The sequence below is a fragment of the Bubalus kerabau genome, unplaced genomic scaffold (assembly GCF_029407905.1).
Source record: "Bubalus kerabau isolate K-KA32 ecotype Philippines breed swamp buffalo unplaced genomic scaffold, PCC_UOA_SB_1v2 scaffold_76, whole genome shotgun sequence".
In the NCBI taxonomy this organism is placed as follows: domain Eukaryota; kingdom Metazoa; phylum Chordata; class Mammalia; order Artiodactyla; family Bovidae; genus Bubalus; species Bubalus kerabau.
The window spans coordinates 657,695-678,771 of record NW_026577930.1 but is presented as its reverse complement, the minus strand read 5'-3'; the positions used below and the strand labels follow the sequence as shown (position 1 = coordinate 678,771).

At 40.7% G+C, this 21,077-nt stretch overlaps 2 protein-coding genes across 3 annotated transcripts in view; both read right to left on the bottom strand.

Annotated features, from left to right (window-relative positions):
• LOC129641118 (melanoma-associated antigen B3-like) overlaps window positions 1–15,393 on the bottom strand; it is a 48,348-nt gene extending 32,955 nt beyond the window's left edge. For both annotated transcript variants that reach the window (XM_055565906.1, XM_055565907.1), the window contains exon 1: window positions 15,009–15,393. The gene's annotated coding sequence lies outside the window, so the exon portion shown is untranslated. The remainder of the gene's footprint in view (window positions 1–15,008) is intronic.
• LOC129641123 (melanoma-associated antigen B2-like) overlaps window positions 1–21,077 on the bottom strand; it is a 45,396-nt gene that overhangs the window by 10,109 nt on the left and 14,210 nt on the right. The window lies entirely within an intron of this gene.

Here is a 21,077-nt window from a genome sequence, read left to right as displayed (position 1 = left end):
CAGGATACTCTATGACCCACCTCCCAGAGTACTGGAAATAAAAGCAAAAATAAACAAATGGGACCTAATTAAAACTTAAAAGCTTTTGCACAACAAAGGAAATTTTAAGCAAGGTCAAAAGACAGCCTTCACAATGGGAGAAAATAATAGTAAACGAAGCCACTGACAAAGAATTAATCTCAAAAATATACAAGCAACTCCTGCAGCAGTTCAATTCCAGAAAAATAAAGGACCCAATCAAAAAATGGGCCAAAGAACTAAACAGACATTTCTCCAAAGAAGACATACAGATGGCTAACAAACACATGACAAGATGCTCAACATCCCTCATTATCAGAGAAATGCAAATCAACACCCCAATGAGGTACCATGTCACGCCAGTCAGAATGGCTGCTATCCAAAAGTCTACAAGCAATAAATGCTGGAGAGGGTGTGGAGAAAAGGGAACCCTCTTACACTGTTGGTGGGAATGCAAACTAGTACAGCCACTATGGAGAACAGTGTGGAGATTCCTTAAAAAACTGGAAATAGAACTGCCATATGACCCAGCAATCCCACTGCTGCGCATACACATCAAGGAAACAAGAATTGAAAGAGACATGTGTACTGCAATGCTCATTGCAGCACTGTTTACAATAGCCAGGACATGGAAGCAACCTAGATGTCCATCAGCAGATGAATGGATAAGAAAGCTGTGGTACATATACACAATGAAATGTGACTCACCCATTAAAAAGAATACATTTGAATCAGTTCTAATGAGGTGGATGAAACTGGAGCCTATTATACAGAGTAAAGTAAGCCAGAAAGAAATACACCAATACAGTATGCAGCTACTGCTGCTAAGTCGCTTCAGTAGTGTCCGAATCTGTGCCACCCCATGGCAGCCCAGCAGGCTCCCCCGTCCCTGGGATTCTCCAGGCAAGAACACTGGAGTGGGTTGCCATTTCCTTCTCCAGTGCATGAAAGTGAAAAGTGAAAGTGAAGTCCTGTCCAACTCTTAGCGACCCCATGGACTGCAGCCTACCACTCTCCTCCGTCCATGGGATTTTCCAGGCAAGAGTACTGGAGTGGGTTGCCATTGCCTTCACCAATACAGTATACTAATGCATATATATGGAATTTAGAAAGATGGTAATGATAACCCTATATGTGAGACAGCAAATGAGACACAGATGTACAGAACAGTCTTTTGGACTCTGTGGGAGAGGGCGAAGGTGGGATGATTTGGGAGAATGGCATTGAAACATGTATATTATCATATGTGAAACAGATCGCCGGTACAGGTTCGATGGATGGGACAGGGTGCTCAGGACTGGTGCACTGGGATGACCCAGAGGGATGGGATGGGGAGGGAGGTGGGAGGGGGGCTCAGGATGGCCAACACATGTATACCCATGGCTTATCATGTCAATGTATGGCAAAACCACTACGATATTGTAAAGTAATTAGCCTCCAATTAAAATAAATAAATTTATATTAAAAAAAATATGTTTCACATAGCAATCAATCAATCAACAAAACACCATCATAGGAAAGAGTGATGGGGATCCATGAAAGAAATAATTGATGAGCTAGATTTCATTCCCTTTAAACGTCTGCTCTGTGAAAATATACCATCAAGAGATCAAGTGATGAGCCATAGTCTGGGAGAAAATATTAGCAAAAGACATATCTGATGAAGACTCTAACCTAAAATATACAAAGAACTCTTAAAATTAATAAGAAGAAAACTAACATCTAATAAAATATGTACAAAAGATATGAATAGATCCTCCCCAAGGAAGATACACAGATGGCAACAAGCATATGAAAAGATGCTCCACATCATATACCATTAGGGAACTGCAAATTAAAAAAAAAAAAAAAAAGAAAAAAACAAGCAGATATCACAACATGTCATTTGGAATGGCCAGCATTCAAAGGACTGACAACACCAAATGGTGGTAAGGATATGAATCAACAAGAATTCTCATTACTTGGTGGTGGTGATGGAAAATGGTAGAACTGCTTTGAAGACGGTCTGCAAGTTTCTTAGTAAAATATACATATTCAACACTGCTGGTAGGAATGTAAATTGGTACACCCACTATGGAAAACAGTATTGAGGTTCCTCAAAAAATAAAATAACACATAATATTCTCTGCAATTCCACTACTATCCAAAGGAATTGAAATCAGGACCTTGAAGAGAACTCTGCACTCCCATGTTCACTGCAGCACTACTCACAATATCCAAGAAAGGGAAGTAGCCTAAGTGTCAAGGGACAGATGAATGGATAAAGAAGATATAAAATATACATACAATGGAATATCATTCAGCCTTAAAAAGAAGCTAACCTCTCCAGTTATGACAGCATGAATATAACTAGAGGACTTTATGCTACAGTGAAATAAGCCAGACACAGAAGGACAAATACTACATGACATTTATATGAGCAATCTAAATTGGTCAAAGTCAAAGAAGCAGAGAATAGAGTGGTGGTTGCCGGAGGCTATGGGAGGGTGGATGGGAAGGAACTGTAGACTTAAAAAACATTCACAACCTAAAAGTTGACAGTTATGTTCTATTTGGTAGAAACGTTTAGGACTTCTACCCAGGAGGCAGTATCTCGAGTAACCCTGAGAGTTCAAACTGCTCCAGCCAGGGCGGGAGAGGAGGAGCCAGGTCATATAGAAGTTTTGCAACAAAGGGCGGGTAGTCTGAATATCAAAAGATTATCATAAATGAAGGAAAACCAGATAACCCAAGTTAAGGACTTTAGTGCTTTTCCTTGTATGGGAAGATGCAAGAATCTGGGCTCACTGAAATCATTCCTCTGATATACACCTCACCTATCTGTATCCCATAGTTTTACATCTTGTGTTCCCTCAAGGCTCACCATCTGTGGGGCTGCAACTGTTGATAACTGACAATGTTTATTCACTGATATGGCAGACAGTATTCCAATTCTCAGTATTAATCAAAAGTTACAAAGTTTAATTATACAAAATGAATATGTTCTAGGAAACGACTATATAATATAGAGCTTATAGTTAAGAATACTATATTGTACACTCTCTAAGAGGGCAAATACTATGGCAAGTGTTCTTATCACACACAGAAAACATAAAGGGTGAGAAGGCAACTCTTAGAATGGCCATGATCAAAAAAGCTACAAACAATAAATGCTGGAGAGTGTGTACAGAAAAGAGAACATTCTTGCATTGTTGGTGGGAATGTAAATTGATACAGCCACTATGGAGAACAGTATAGAAATTCCTTAAAAATTAGGAATAAAATTACCATATGATCTTACCATGCCACTATTGGGCATATACCCTTAAGAAGCCATAACTGAATAAGATACATGTACAATAGCTAGGACATGGAAGCCACTTAGATGTCCATTGATAGATGAATAGATAAAGAAGCTGTGGTACATATATATACAACAGAAAACTACTAACCAATAAAAAGGAACACATTTGACTCAGTTCTAATGTGCTGGATGAACCTAGAGCCAATTGTACAGAGTGAAGTAAGTCAGAAAGAGAAATATAAATATCGTATGCTGATATAAACATATGGAATCTTGAGATATGGTACTGATGAATGTATTTGCAGGTCAGGAATGGAGACACAGATGTAGGGCTCAAACCACTGCTCTGTGATAACCAAGAGGGGTGGGAAGGAGTGGGAGGTGGGAGGGAGGTTCAAGTGGAAGGGGAAATATGAATACCTATGGCTGATTCGTGTTGATGTATGACAGAAACCAACACAATATTGTAAAGCAATTATACTCCAATTAAAAATAAACTTTAAAAAGAGTGAGAGGGAAATTTTGGAGGTAATGGATATGTTTATGGCATAAACTGCGTTGGTAGTTTCACAGTAGACTTAACTCCAAACTCATCAATCTGTATACATTAAATATGTACAGGTTATTATATGTCAATCATACCTTAATAAATTTCTTTTTTTTTTTAACAAACTGAACATATTCTTCGGCTTCCAAAGTGGCTCAATGGTAAAGAATCCATCTGCATTGCAGGAGACATGGGTTCAATCCCTGAGTTGGGAAGATTCCCTGGAAAAGGAAATGGTAACCCACTCCAGTATTCGTGCCTGGGAAATCCCATGGATAGAGGAGCCTGGTGGGCTATAGTCCATGAGGTTACAAAGAGTCGGACATGACTGAGTGACTAAACAACAAACATACTCTTACCCTACGATCTAGTGGTCATGCTCCTTGGTGTTTAGCCAGACGAGCTGGAAACTTACATCCACACAAAACCTGCATGCAGTACTTTATAGCAGCTTAGCTCATATTTTCCAAAACTTAAAAAAAGCAACAATGGGGTCCTTTAGCAGCTAACAGGATAAGTAATGGAATACTGTTCAGTGCGAAAAATGAATAAGTTTCCAAACCCTGAAGAGACATGGAGGAAACTTAGATGTGTATTACTAAGTGAAAGAAACTAATGTGAAAAGGCTCCACACTGCATGATTCCAACTATATGACTCCTGGAAAAAGCAGAACTATAGAAACAGTAAAAAGACCAATGGTTGCCTAGAACGCAGTGGGGATGGGCAGAGGGAGGGATGAACAGAGCACAGAGAGGTTTTACTGTTGTGAAACTGCTTTGTATGACCCTATAGGAGTGGATGCTGTTATTTAGTTGCTCAGTCATGTCCGATTCTTTGCGACCTCACAGATTGTAGCCTGCCAGGCTCCTCTGTTTATGTGATTTCTCAGGCAAGAACACTGGGGTGAGTTGCCTCTTTCTTCTCCAGGGGATCTTCCCATCTAGGGATTGAACCCGTGTCTCCTGCATGGGCAGGTGGATTCTTTACCGCTGACTCACGAGGGAAGCCCATAAGGCTGGATACAAGTCATCATCCATTTATCTATATTCACAGTGGGTACAATACCAAGAATGAAGATAATTCAAGTAAGCAAGTAAGTGTGCTAGGTCAGGACTGTTTGCTAAAGTAGCTTCCTAGATTGTAGCAAACAGCCCACTCTACTGGGGGACACTGATAGTGCGGGAGGCTGTACACGTGTCCAGGAAGAACACATATGGGAACTCTCTGTACTTTCTGCTCCATTTTGCTGTCAATCTAAAACTGCTTTAAAAAAGTAAACTTAAAAAAATCTTTGGGGCCTGGGGTGGTGGCTCAGTCCCACAACCTTCTCTCAGGATCTCAGTCTTGAGTGCAGGGCCAGGCCCTCTTACCCCTCTATCCAAAAGTATATGAGCCCCTCAATCCTCAGTTAGCTTGATTTGGATGCAGGCAGGACCCGAGGCTCCCCTCTTTGTGGATCTGAGAACATTTCTGCAGAGAAAGGCTCTCACTTCCTGAGATCCAAAAGGATGTGAGGGTGGCTTGCTTGACCACACCTGTCATGCCATGAGTGACAACTGCATCAGGCAGGTTGAGAATGCATATGATGGTGATCCCACTGGGGGTGCTGACTCCATACCCTAAATCTGACTCAGGTGAAGGCCTCAGAGTTCCCTCTCTGCTGACCTGAGACCTCCATCTCAAATCAAGCTCATCACTTTTCTGTTACCCCTGAGAAGGATATGAGGACATCTCTTTCTGACCTTTACAAGGATCTGCCATGGCAACTGCAGAAGGCAATGGCACCCCACTCCAGTACTTTTGCCTGGGAAATCCCAAGGATGGAGGAGCCTGGTAGGTTGTGGTCCATCGGGTCGCTAGAGCCGGACACTACTGAGCAACTACACTTTCACTTTTCACTTTCATGAATTGGAGGAGGAAATGGCAACCCACTCCAGTGTTCTTGCCTGGAGAATCCCAGGAACGTGGAAGCCTGGTGGGCTGCCATCTATGGGGTGGCACAGAGTCAGACACGACTGAAGCAACAGCAGCAGCAGCAGGGCAGAGAACCCTCTATCATAAAAATCCTGGTTAGCAAGGAAAACTAGCATATCCCAGTTAAGAGTATAACACTGAAGGTCACCATGAGGTAGATATCCTCAGTGGATGTTACACAAAGCTCCCAAATATTTCAAGGGCCCCAAACTTACCTATCTCTCACTTGCCCTTTTTTATAAACCACTCCCTCTTTCATTCATTTAACCACCTACAAGTGTCTATTCCTTCCCTATTGTTCGCCACATTACAGTCAAGATAACTTGATTTCAATTATTATTATTTTTTTAGTGGTGTGGGCTCTGGCTCCCCCACCCGAAGGGCAGAGTGTGCCAGTCCAGTGGCTTCAAAGCATCATCCCACCTCATGGGAGTGCCACCCTGATTTCTGGGAAACTCCATAGACAGAAGACAACATAAATAAACCATCTAATCTCCACAGGGTTTCCCTGTACTGGAATAAGAGCACAGGACACATTCCATGGCAGCTTCACATGATTTCTCTCTGATTTACTCACAATCCCAAAGCACAGGGAGATTCAGAAAATACTGCAGGTTTGGGTCTCAACCCCGAAAGGAAAGTCCACATCACAATTGAGTCATACGAATTTTTTGGTTTCCCAGTGCTTTCATAAAATTTATGTTTATACTGTACTATAGGTTATTAAGTGGGCAATAGCATTATGCCTAAGGACAATATAGATATCTTAAATAAAAACACCTATTTGCTAAAAGAAAAAAGATGCTAACCATTATGTGAGCCTTCACTGAGTCCATCATTTTTGCTCCTGAGGGTGTGAACACTGCAAGAGTTATCAAAACATGACACACAGACATGAAGTCAGCAAAGGTGATGGAAACATGGAGCCGAAAGACTTGCTGGAAGCAAGGTTGACTAACACAAACTTTTAATTTGGTAAAGAAAAGAACAAAGAAAAGAAAAGCAGTACCTGTGAAATACAATAAAGCAACGTGCAACAGAGTGAAGTGTGCCTGTAACTGTTAAGGGCAGTTTCCCATCCCAGGCTTTGTCTTTAAACTATGCAGCTCACCGTGTGAGAACCTGGTCCCTGGTCACGATTGCCACAGCCTCATCCAGCCCACCATGCACTCAACTTATAATTACATCCCACCAGAAGACTTTTACTTTCCCGAGGCCCACCACTACCTTGCATCAGGGAATTCACATTTGACTGCTGTCATGTCACCATTTCCTTCACATGACAGCTGCTTCTCAACTCTGTAATTTTACGGTCAGTGGCTAGATCTTTTTCTCAGCTCTCCAATTACTAGCATGGAGTCTTCTATGAGCAGAGGCTCAATTACTGTTTAGGGAACAAATGAGCCTGTGAGCATGAGGATGAATTTCTTAGAATTTAATTTTACATTTTTGAATTAACAAAGCATACACTGTCATTTATAATTTTGTAAAACACAGACTACAAAAGATGAGGAAACCAAATCCCGTCCATCTTACTTTCTCTCTATTTCTTGATCCCACATATTGCACTGCTTAGTGTTTTCATATTGTCAAGGAAATAACATATTGTAATGCCACGTTATCTTGCACAAGCTTACTAAATAAGATGGAAACTTTCCCACTTCTTTTACACAACAGAAAAATTCTTATCCTCAAGACTGATAAACAACAGTAAGTGTGACTGACGTCATCCGTAAACTTAGATTATAAGCTTTCATTAAGGAGCAACCTTTGAAAAGTAGCAAGAACATAAAAACACAGATTTATCTCTAAATTCCTCATACAGAACACAAACCCCAAGAAATTATACACTGTGCACCCTCTGGGATGCCCCGTTCTATACTACTTATAGAACACTGAATGCTATCTTCAACCACAAAGTACAGAATTTGGCTCAGCTTCATTAGGTGTGGGAAGAATTGCTGGAGGAACACTGGGACATCCACTAGCTTGGGCCCTCTCTTCCTCACCTCTCAAAGCTGTGATACCCAGGATCTCCGATAGTTGACAGAAGAGGTGGGGTTGTGGCGGGTGGGGGGAAGCCTGGCAGGGTGTTCTACAGTCCTCATTCAGAGTCCCCATCTTCGTATCTCTCAGAGTCTGACACTCCTCCCTTTACCGAACTGTGTCCACATGCCTCCAAACAAAGTTTCACCTCTTAGAGTTCGGCAGGGGAGAAGTCCGGGAATTGAGTGCATGGGTGCCGCTTTGTATCGCCATCTTTACTGCCCCATGCCTTGTTCGCACTCAGTGCTCTCCCGGTGACTGGAGTTAGGGACTACGTTTCCTTCATTTACAGAATCAAGTAATCGCTTATCTTACAGAATGTCTTAGATCAAGATATACCGAAGAAATCAGCCTAAGAGAGTTGTAGGAACCGTCCCCTGCCGATCACAGAGATGAGACTTTGGGCGTTATCTTTGTTACAGGATGGGGGAATGGTTCCTTGAGTCCACATTCAGGTCCTCACCTTGCCTTCAGATCAGTCCTGGGAATCCACTCTTAGCCACACAAACGCGCTGAACATGAGTCCAAGCTCTTCGCCACCAGCACGGAAGTTTTGCAGAGACACTTCCGGCTATGGCTGCCCTGTGCACGATCTCTGAGGGATGATGGAAGGGGCGGGGCTCTGTGGGGACCCCGCCGTTCAGTGTTCAGCAATCCCTGGGTCATCCCTTAGGGTCCTCACCATGCCATCTGTCAGAGCCCAGGACCCTTCCCACTGAGGACTTGAGTCCTCCTGCCCCCAAACGAAGCCCTCACCTCTCCGAGTCCCTAGTGGGGAATCAGGGCACTTCTCTGTGCATCTCTCCTTGACAGGGGCAGTGCCACTCTGTGAGCCTTCCTCCTTGGTGGGAGAGACCCTCTCATCAGCACTGATGGTCCTCATCTTCCCGGTGGTGATGGCCAAGATGCCACCCTCCTAAGAACTGGGGTTCCATCCATTCCCTCGCTGAGACCAGACAGAAATGAAGAGGCTTCCCATCCCCATTAACTCTGCCTGGAGCCACTGGGGTTAGGAATAGGGGCAGGGGTCTGTAAAGCCTCCTCATTTGTGGGTCTAGTGATACTTCTTTCTTCACTCAGGGACCTCACCATGGTCCTTGCCAGTCCTGGGACGTGACCCTCCAACCTGAGATTCTCCCTCTACTGAACTGAGGCCATTCTTCTTAGAATGAGACTTTGACCTCAAAGAGAACTACAAGGCTTATAAGAGGGAATGTCCTGTCTGGGCATTCTAGGCCTGAGAGCAAGTTTGGGCAGGTCTCTCAATGACCTGTATTTTATGGTACTTGTCTCTCCAGTCCTCACCTATGGGGGCCCAAATTTTGTCTATCTCTTGGATTAAAAAATTCCTGGGGAGCACCACATTCTGGCAAACTCTTGAGCAGTGTCCCTAATGCAAACCTTACAGTTTCATGTCCCAGACTTGACCTGAGATGGGGAAAATAATACAGAAGGCAGGGGGCAGAATGGGGTATGTTCCCAGAGAAAAATGCTGCTTCATCATTTTCAAAAGCCAGAGTCAGTCTCTTTTCATGACTTGTTTTAATTGATTGACAGGCATACTTTTCAAACATTGTACTGCATGTAGTCATGCGTCACAAATACTGTGTTTCATTACAAACTGAAAGTTTATGGTAACCATGCATTGAACGTGTCTATTGCATCATTTTCCCAACATTATGTATTCACTTGGGGTCCCTGTTTCACATATTGTTAGTTCTTTAAACATTTTAAACTCTTTCCTTATTTTATTTCTTATGGTGCTCTGATCAGTTGTCTTTGTTACTATTGTAACTGTCTTACATTTGTAAATTAAGCTATGTGCATATTTTAGACATCTTCTAGTAAGTGTACAATAGGATTCACAACTTTTATAAGCACTGGGAATCCCCCAAATTCCTAATGATTTACTCTATGGCAATTTTCACTTTATTGCAGTGATCTAGAACCCAAGTCACCGTATCTGAGATATGAGTACAATTCTAAAGGAAAAAAGCCATCCAAGATGGTTTTGTGCTATTCTGATTGAGGTTATCAGACACTGCACAGAGAGACGATCTTACTGTCCCTATCATCTGTTTCTCTTCTTTATTCCTGTCATTTATTGATGTAGCCTTCATGGTTTTGTGCCTAAAGAAGTGTATTGGAATATATCCAGAGTCCTTACTTTTATCCCAAGACACATTTGAATGTTAGGGAACACAAGCTCTGCTTTAGGGCAAGAGGAGTATAACAGTGTCGGATCTAGAGGAATTCAGAGAGGAATCTAATTCCAGGCCTATCAGTCACTAGTGTTCCCCAGCAAGGGCTCACTGCCTGATGCACATAGACGCCAATACTATGGAACGGGCTTTTGAGAGAAAAACTTTAATCCAAGGTGGAGTAGCAAGAAGACAGGAAGTAGGGCTCTCAAATCTGTTTCCTCAATCCAGAGGTTGAGGTAAAATGAAAGGGTTTAGGGGAACTGCAACCTAGGAAACTAATTGGCTAGTCTTGAATTAGTTCATGTAAGCTATTCATGCTGCTAGAAGCCAGATTTTCCGTATTGAAGGACTTCATACAGTTCTCCCATGGCAACACTCCTACTCTGAGAGTTCCACAGACTGGACCCTCTTGGTTCTGCAGTCATCCTGGAAACATAAGCTCCTTTTTGGCACATACATAGTGCTGCCTCTAAAAATAACTCAAGGTTTGATTAATCAACAACCTGTTTTAAGGAGGCAAAACCACTTTAAACTGGTCAATGCTTTATGCTTCAATCCCCCCATTTCTCTCTGTACATTCTTCAAGCTTGTGGGAAATCATCCTCACAAATTGAGGATGAGTCTCAATTTCTGTAGAAAATGATAATCCCAGGTCCCAGATTTTTGTACCAACAGGACTGGAGTGTTATATAAGGATTGACAAGGTTGGATTAATTGGTATTTAAGAAAGGTAGTTATCAGAGGCTTTGTTTCCTTCACATGGCTCTTTACAGGCTATTGCTTTAAAGTGGGCGTTTTGGTGCCTGGATGGAATTTATTACTATTGGGTCAGCTGTCTTGGCTCTTCCTGGCCACTCCTAAGACCAAACTGAGCTCTGCAGTTGACTGACCAATTTCTTCCACTGTAGTGCTCAAAAATTACAGAGGAAGGAACACTCCCAAGCTCATTCTATGAGGCCACCATCACCCTGAGAGCAAAACCAGACAGAGAAGCACACAGGGAAAAAAAAAAAAAAACAAAAAACGAAAAGAAAAGAAAACGACAGGCGAATATCACTGAAGAACACAGATGGAAAAATCCTGAACAAAATACTAGCGAACCAAAAAAGACAGTATCTTCAATAAGTGGTGCCTTGAAAACTGGACAGTTACATGTACAATAATGAATTTAGAACATGCTCTAACAGCATAAAAATAAACTCAAAATGGATCAAAGACTGAAATATAAAGCTAGACACTATAAAACTCTCAGAGAAAAACCTAGGCAGAACACTGTTTGACATAAGTTGCAGCAGTATTTTTTTCTTTTAGTAAAAGGGCTTTTGATCCACCTCCTGGAGTAATGAAAATAAAAAGAAAAACAAACAGGTGACCTTTAATTGAAGTCAAAAGCTTCCACACAGCAAAAGAAACCAAAAACAAAAAGACAACTCACAGAATGAGAGGAAATATTTGCAAACAAAGCAAACAAAAGCGGAATAATCTCCAAAATATATAAATAGCTCATGCACCTCTGTGTCAAATAAACAATCCCATAAAAAAAATACCTGTGGTGGATTCATTTTGATATTTGGCAAAACTAATACAGTTATGTAAAGTTTAAAAATAAAATAAAATTTAAAAAAAAAGATAGAAAAAAAAAAGAAAAAAGAAAAAAAAAATAAAACCAAAAAAAAAAAAAAAAAGGCAGAGTGTATAAACAAACATTCCTTCAAAGAAGACATACAGATGACCAAAAACATATGAAAAGATGCTCAACATCACTAAGTATCAGAGAAATGCAAATGATAAGTACAATGAGGTATCACCTCACACCAGCCAGAATGGTCATCATCCCCAAATCTGCAAACAACAAATGATAGAGTGTGGAAAAAAGGGAACACTCGTGCACTCTCAGTGGGAATGCAAATTGACACAGTCACTATGGAGAACGTTATGGAAGTTCCATGAAAAAACTAAAAATAGAGTTACCATATGATCCAGCAATCCCACTCCTGGCACATATCCAGAGAAAGCTATGATTCATAAATACACATGCACCCAATCTTCATTATAACACTATTTACATTAGCCAAGACATGGAAGTAACTTAAATGTCCATCTACAGAGAATGAATAATGCAGATGTGGTACAATGGAATATTACTCAGCCATAAAAAGAAATAATGCAATGTTCAGCAACATGGATGGACCTAGGGAATGTCATACTAAGTAAGACACAGAAACACAAATATCATATGACAACACTCATATGTGGAATCCAATTTTTAAAAATGACACAAATGAACTTATTTACAACATAGAAAGAGACTTTTGGATACCCATTGGAGAAATGTTGAGGGAGGGATACATTAGGAGCTTGAGATAAACATATACAACTGTCGTGTTGGACTCTTTGTGACTCCATGGACTGTAGTCCAACAGGCTCCTCTGTCCATGGAATTTCCAGGCCAGAATACTGGAGTGAGTTTCCATTTCCTACTCTAGGGGATCTTCCCGATCAGGGGACCGAACGTGCTTCTCTTGTGTCTCCTCCATTGGCAGGTGGATTCTTTACCATTGCACCACCCGGGAAGTCCACATACACAACAATATATACTAGAGATATCCAAAAAGGACCTACTGTATAGCAGAGAGAACTCTACTCAATATTCTGTAATAAACTGTATGAGAAAAGAATCTGAAAATGAAGGAATACATGTGTATGTATAACTGAGTCACTTTGTTATACACCTGAAACTAACACAACACTGTAAATCACTTATACTCCAGGAAAATAAGACAAAAAAATAATACCACCATAATATTCAGCAATCCCACTCCCGGGAATATATCCAGAGAAAATCATAATTCGAAACAGGTACAGCACCCAATGTTCATTGCAGCATTATTTACAATACCTATGACATGGAAGCAACCTAAATGTCCATCAACAGAGGAGTAGATAAAGACGTGGTCTGTAAATACAAAGGAGTATTACTCAGCCATAACAAAGAATGAAAGAATGCCATCTGCAGCAACATGGGTGTACCTAGGGATTATAACACTAAGCGAATTAAGTCAGACAAAGACAAATATATCCCTCATATGTGCAATCTAATTTTAAAAAATGATAAAATGAACTTATTTACAAAACAGAAAGACAGATGATGAAAACAAACTTATGGTTACTAAAGGGGAAACGCAGTGAGGGAGGGAGAAATCAGCAGCTTGGGATGAACATACACACACCATTATATATGAAATAGATAACCAACAAGGACCTCCTACATAGCACAGGAAACTCTAATCAATATTCTGTGATAACCTATATGAAAAAAGAAACTGAAAATTAATGAATGTACATATAGGTATAACTGAATCACGTTGCCATATACCTGAAATTAACACAATATTGTAAATCAACTGTACTCCAATAACATTTGAAAAATAGACTACCTGGGCATATATCTGAAGAAAACCATAATTCGAGTAGGTACAAGCACACCCATGGTCACTGCAGCACTGTTTACAATAGCCAAGACATGGAAACTACCTACAGGTCCATGAATAAAAATGTGATACGTAAATACAATGGAATCATACTCAGCCATAAAAAAGAATGAAATAATGTCATTTGCAGCACCGGATGGACTTAAGAGATTTTCATAATGAATGAAGTAAGTCAGACAAAGACAAATACCATATTATATCACTCAAAGGTACTACCTAATTTTAAAAAATGACACAAATGTACTTATTTAAAATACAGAAACAGACTCTCACATTCTGAAAACAGACTTATGATTACTAAAGGGGAAACATGGGGGATGGATACATTAGAAATTGGGATGAATATACACAAACCAGCAATATATAAAATAGATAGCTGAAAAGGACCTCCTATATAGCATAGGCAACTCTACTCAATATTCTATAATAACCTGTAGGGAAAGAATCTGGAAAAGATTGAATATATATGTAACTGAATCACTTTGTTGTGCACCTGAAACACAAGATTGTAAATCAATAAATCTCCAGTAAAAGTATTCTTTTAAAAAAGGATATCCATCTGTAACAATACCTACAGGCAATCACCTTCAGTTCAGTTCAGTCACTCAGTCGTGTCCGACTCTTTGCGATCCCATGAACTGCAGTACACCAGGCCTCCCTGTCCATCACCAACTGCCGGAGTCCACCCAAACCCATGTCCTTTGAGTCGGTGATGCCATCCAATCATCTCATCCTCTGTCCCCTTCTCCTCCTGCCCTCTATCTTTCCCAGCATCAGGGTCTTTTCAAATGAGTCAGCTCTTCGCATCAGGTGGCCAAAAGCATGAGTAAAAAACTCCATCACCTCCATAAAGCAAGGTTTCCAGTCCAGGAGCAAGGCGTTTATCTCCCGATTCAGAGGACCCTCATTAATAACAGGTTTAATAAAATTTTGTCACAGTCATCCAATAGCCAACTTCCTATTAGCCAATCCCAACACATATAACAGTCAGACATAGTTAAACATAGGCAAATAAATCCAAAGACCTGGGACCTTAACATAGTGTTCGGGGCTCTAACCCAATTGTTGAATACCTCAGCAGCTCTAACCTCTTGCATTGTCCCCTCAGGAGGGTCCCTAACCAACCCCTCATCCTAGCCTCTGGATTTTATCCAGATGGAAGAAACTCCACTAGGCGGGACCCTAACCCACAGTGTTGTTGTCATTGTTCAGTTGCTCAGGTGTGTCTGACTCTTTGCCACCCCATAGACTATAACATGCCAGGCTTCCCTGTCCTTCACTATCTCCTGGTGTTTGCTCAAACTCATTTCCATTGAGTCGGTGATGCCATCCAACAGTCCAGTCCTCTCTAACCTATAGTCCTGATGAGATTATTAGACTACAGGCACATTCTAACTACATATAGCACATTTAGCTATAGGAACATTATAATGAGGTTACTCACCCCAAAGATACATGATCCAGGAGCTATTCCTTTTCTTAAAAGTGAAAGGAGCCAAAAAAGCCCAGGGAGCCCAGAGTGCCATGGTAGGAAACAGGAACCTGAGAGCCTACTTTCTAGACAAACTCAGTCGAGGTGGCTACCCAGGGTTGGTGTTGAGAACCAACAGGGGCTAAGTGCATCAAGCAGATGGTCACAAGTCCTAAATTTCAACTAGGCTGCCCAAACTCACTGAACATGGGCTCACTGACAGATGTGCACAGAAGCCAATACTTATGGCAAGAGCTTTTGAGAAAAGAGCTTTACTGCAAGGCCGACCAAAGCAGGAGGCAAGGTATCAAATCTCTCTTCAATCCAGCAGCCTGGGTGAAATCTAAGGGGTCACGGGAATTTCTAACTTGGAAGCTAATTGGCTAGTTTTAAATTAGTCCATCAGCTACTCAGGTTACAGGAAGCCAGGCTTTCCTTATTGAAGGACTTCTCATTTTGCAATGGCCCTTGGGGCAACATTTGTATTCTCTGAGTTCCCCAGATTGACGATCTTGGCTCCGGGGTCATCCTGAGGTCATGGGTTCCTTCTTGGACACTTATAGTTCTTTCTTTGTAAAATGACTCAAGGTGTGATTAATCAACAATCTCTTTGAGGAGGCAAAAGCAGTTTAAGCTGGTCAATTGTTTCACATGCGGTTTCATAGCCTCCTGAACTCCAGCACATTAACCAAACTCCAAGACAAAGAAAATAACAGTGAATTAAAATGTTGCCTAGCGAGGACAATCTTGTAACAGTCACACCAGAGGATGTAACATAGAATGTGCTTGAGGTTGAATCTTTCCCAGTTGGGAACAACTCAAAGTTCTTAGAATTTTTGTCATTGACCGGTATCTTCCCTCCTAGCTACCCTTTCATCTAAATAACCAATATTTCCACGTATTTAAGTACCAGCAAAAAAATCTAGAACTTGCCTAGAATTTGCCCAATTACACACAAGATAAAAATAATTGAGTACCTTCTTAATGGAAACGTCTCTGGCTCCCTCAACCCAGGGTAAATGTCACCAGTGCAGGAGTGTCTGGACTCTCTGAGGCCCTCCATCTGAGAATCTGGCCATGCCCACCACACCCACTGTCTCTCTAGCCCACGAGACAACTTCACTTAATATGACTTCTCACTGAAGGCTCCGCATTTTCCTAAGGCTCCAAACCTAGACATTGTATTAAAAACCAGAGACATCATTTTGCCGACAAAGGTACCTATATCTATGGTTTTTCCAGTAGTCATGTACAAATGTGAGAGTTGGCCTATAAAGAAAGCTGCATCGAAGAATTGATGCTTTCTGACTGTGGTCTTGGAGAAGACTCTTGAGAGTCCCTTGGACAGCAAGGAGATCAAGCCAGTCCATCCTCAAGGAATCAACCCTGAATATTCATTGGAAGGACTGATGCTGAAGTCGAAGCTCCAATACTTTGGCCACCTGATGCAAAGAGCCAACTCATTGGAAAAGACCCTGATGCTAGGAAAGAAAGATTTGGGGTAGGAGGAGAAGGGGGCAGCAGAGGACAAGATGGTTCAACGGCATCACTGACAATGCACTTGAGTTTCAGAAAACTCTGGGAGATAGTGAAGGGCAGGGAGGCCTGGTGAGCTGCAGTCCATGGGGTCACAAAGAGTGGGACATGACTTAATGACTGAACAACAACAAGGCTCCAAACTGCCTCACCGCAGGCCATTTACACTTGCTTTCAACTCCAACTGCCTGCCCTCCTTACCCCTGCTTTTGATTTGGTCTTTCAGCATTCCCCACCTTTTTGGCACCAGGGACTGGTTTTGTAGAAGACAGTTTTTCCACAGACTTGGAATGGGGGATGGTTTTGGGATACTTCAAGCACATTACATTTATTGTGAATTTTATTTCTAATCTAAATGCTGCTGCTGATCTCACAGGATGTGCTGGTTGGAGGCCTGAAGTTTTGAGAACCCTGCTTTTAGTCATAGAGAGTATCTCACCATCTTTTCATATAATAGTACCTACTAGACTCTAAAATTCAATTGACAGGGGCTAGATCTTGTTTTGGAGGTTGCTGTTGTTCCAGTTTTTTAAAAAGCATCCACAGTACTAGTAAGCCTACCAAAAAGCTCATTCTCAGAACTTCCCTGTTGGTCCAGTGTTTAAGACTCCCTGCTCCCAATTCAGGGGGCATGGGTGGGTTCGATCCCTGGTTGGGGATGGTCCAGCATGCTTCACAGCCAAAAGAAAAAAAAAAGAGCTCCTTCTCAAATAATAGTTGGGAAATCAACAAGAGAATAAGCATGCGGCCTCATCCATTAGAATTTATCTTACATTCCTAAATAATATAAGCAAATACAAGCATATAACTTTAATTTTTAGAAGAAAAAGCACAAGAAGGAGTTAGGTAAACCAAAAATTAACAATCTTTTCCTTATTTATACTCTTTATTTCAGCCTTTATTGATTAAATATAAAGTGCCTACTGTACACTTTGCATTATGCTCAGACTGCTGCTGCTGCTGCTAAGTCGCTTCAGTCGTGTCTGACTCTGTGCGACCCCATAAACGGCAGCCTACCAGGCTCCGCCATCCCTGGGATTCTCCAGGCAAGAACACTGGAGTGGGTTGCTATTTCCTTCTCCAATGCATAAAAGTGAAAAGTGAAAGTGAAGTTGCTCAGTCATGTCCGACTCTTAGCGACCCCATGGACTGCAGCCTACCAGGCTCCTCCACCCATGGGATTTTCCAGGCAAGAGTACTGGAGTGGGGTGCCATTGCGTTCTCCGATGCGCAGACTACAACCCCAAATAAGACCAAATATCTGCTCTTTTTTTAAAAAAGACACTTTATTGAGATATGATTATCATATACAAAAGCTGTACTCATTTAATGAATACAACTCGATGTTTGGAAATAAATATACACTTCTGAACCACCGCTACAATCTATGCCATAAACATGTCCATTACCTCCAAAAGTTTCCTCCTATACTCTTTATTGATTTACTCATTTATTTTTGTGGCGGTAAGGAGGAGCAAGGACAATTAACAATCCTTTTAGCAAAACTTTAAGTATCCAATATGGAATTGTTAAGTATAGGCTCTATGCTACACATTACATTTCTAGAAATTATTCATCTTGTATAACTGAAAATCTGTGTCCTTTGACAATCACTTCCACATTACGCCTCCTCCAAGGCCCTGGCAATCACCATCCTACCCTGCTTCTATCAGTTTGCCTGTTTTAGATTCCTCATTTAAGTGGTATCATGTATTTGTCATTCTGTGTCTGGCTTATTTCACTTAGCACAATGTCTTCTAGGTCATCTCTGTTATTGCAAATGAAAAAGTTTCCTTCTTTTTAAGGTTGAATAATACTCCATTATGGGCTTCCCAGTTAGCTCAGTGGTAAATAATCCACCTGCCAATGCAGGACACACAGGAGACTCAGGTTCGATCCCTGGATTGGGAAGATCCCCTGGAGGAGGAAATAGCAACCCACTCTAGTATTCTTGCCTGGAAAATCCCATGGTCAGAGGAACTTGGCAGGCTACATACCATGGGGTCGAAAAAGAGTCAGACACAACTGAATGACTGAGGACACACACACACAACACTCCATTATATATATATATATATATATATATATATATATATATATATATATCTCATATATTTATCCATTCATTCATCAAAGGACATTTAGGCTGTTTCCCTGTATTGGTTATTGTGAATAATGTTGCAACAAATATGGGAATGCTGATATCTCTTGGAGAGTCTAATTTTAACTCCTTTGGATAGATACCCAGAAGTGGATTTGCTGAATCATATCATAATTCGATTTTTAATTTTTTGAGAAACCTCAATACTGTTTTCCACAGTGGTTTCATCCATTGACATTCTCATTAACAGCATAAAAGAGTTCTGTTTTCTAAATGGTTGCACTTACTCAGCTTACTCTCTACTGGAGAGAGAGCAAAACAATCAACTTGTCAAATTATTGTTGTGGCAAAAACATTTAACATCAAATCTACTCTCAAAATTTTAGGCACACAATACAGTACTGTTAAATACAGGCACAATGGTGCACAGCAGATTTCTGGAATTTATTCAATGAATAACTGAAACATTATATCAAGTGAAAAGCAACTGCCCATTTCTCCCTCCCGTGGCCCCTCTGTGTTTCAATGTGTTTAAAAACTTTAGATACCTCATATAAGTGAAACCATGCAGCATTTGTCCTTCTGAGACTGGCTTATTTCATTTAGAATAATGTCCCTGTGGTTTCTCCATGTTGTCCCATATAACAACATTTCTTTCCTTTTTAAGGTGAAATTATATCCCATTGTCTGCATCTACCACATGTTCTTTATCCATTTATCTGTTGGTAGATTTTGGGGCGTTACCAAATCTTGGCTATTGTAAATAATGGTGCAAAGAACACAGGAGTGAAGATGTCTCTTTGAGATACTGACTTCACTTCCTTTGGATGTACAATTGACCCTTGAACCATGTGGAGTTTAGAAGTACCAGCACCCAGGCAGTCAAAATCCCTGTATAATTTTGACTCTGCCCAAACTTAACTAATAATAACCTACTGTTGACTGGAAGCCTTAATGATAAGCAGTCAATGCATATTTTGTATGCTATAAGTATTTTCTACTGTATTCTTATGATAAAGTAAGCTAGAGAAAAAATGTTATTAAGAAAATTATAAGAGAAAATATATTCACAGTACTGTATTTATCAACATTGTAAATTTACAGCATCCATTTATAAGAAAAATTGGCTGTAAGTACTGACATCTATAGTGTCTTGTATGACACAAAAGACTATACATATGAGACACTAAATATCAAACATGAAAAAAATAATATGAAAAGAAATTCATATTTATTTACAGGTATAATGATTCAAGCTTTGATAATGAAGCAGCAATATGACTGCTTTATAGTAGCCTAGTGTAATTGATAGGATTGCTTCATGGTAGCGGAGCATATACCGTAATGAATGAATAGCTAAAAATTTTTATAGCATACACTATTTTGGTAATACTTATAATACAGTACTGAAAACATTGTTACTTTAAGAGAAAATACTTACCTGTGATGACAGGCTGATAGGCAGTTTATCCATTGACAAGAGAGAGGTGGGACAGTGTGCAATAATACAATTCTTTGAAACTAAAGTTATAAAACAATAATAAAGTGAAACATTATTAATTTTATATTAAATATCACTCACCTTCTGCCTATGCAATGGTAGGCTATCCATTTCAATACAAGTCTTGCACGCAAATTCTTCATGATGAATACTTAGCTGGTGGTGATGATGAAGATGATGACACAGAAACATCTCATACAGTCCTTGCCTACAGTTATGAGCTCTTAGCAAAAGACAGTCACACACATACTCAACAGATAAGATTATTATCGGTATGGCACAATGATTATTTACTACTCATTGACTGGAAGTGGATAATCACGAAGGTCTTCATTCCTGACACCTTCTTGCTGAGTAGGCTGAAGAGCAGGAGGAAGAGGAGGGGTTGACCTTGATGAGTGGCAGAGATGGAAGAGCGGAGGAGGTGGAAGGGGAGGCAGAGGAAGCAGGCACACTCAGTGTACCTTTATGGAAATACATTGTAATTTCTGTCTGAAGATTTTGCTTTTTCATTTCTCTAAAAACGTTTCTGTGTGTTATCAGTCCTCCTTCCACCATTTGCTTTCATTTCAGTGCCTTTATCATAGAAGGGTCCATGCCATACAAGAGTCAAAGCAGTCTTGAGTACTCAGAATGCTTCTGCCAGATTGTCTAATGTCAATTTGTTTTCTGGCACTGCTTCTTCTACATCTTGTTCCTCATCATCCAGATCTGGTTCGGAACCATTCATCTCCATCCAGTCGTATTTTGTTAATTCCACTGCTGTAGTGTCTGTTAGCTCTTGGGTTTTTCCAAGATCTGTATTTTGGGACTCTGCACCCTCTCCCACCCTTTCATGTCATGTCCACAGTCTCTTTCATGATTTCCTTAACTGACTCTGTCACAAATCCTGTGAAGGTATGCA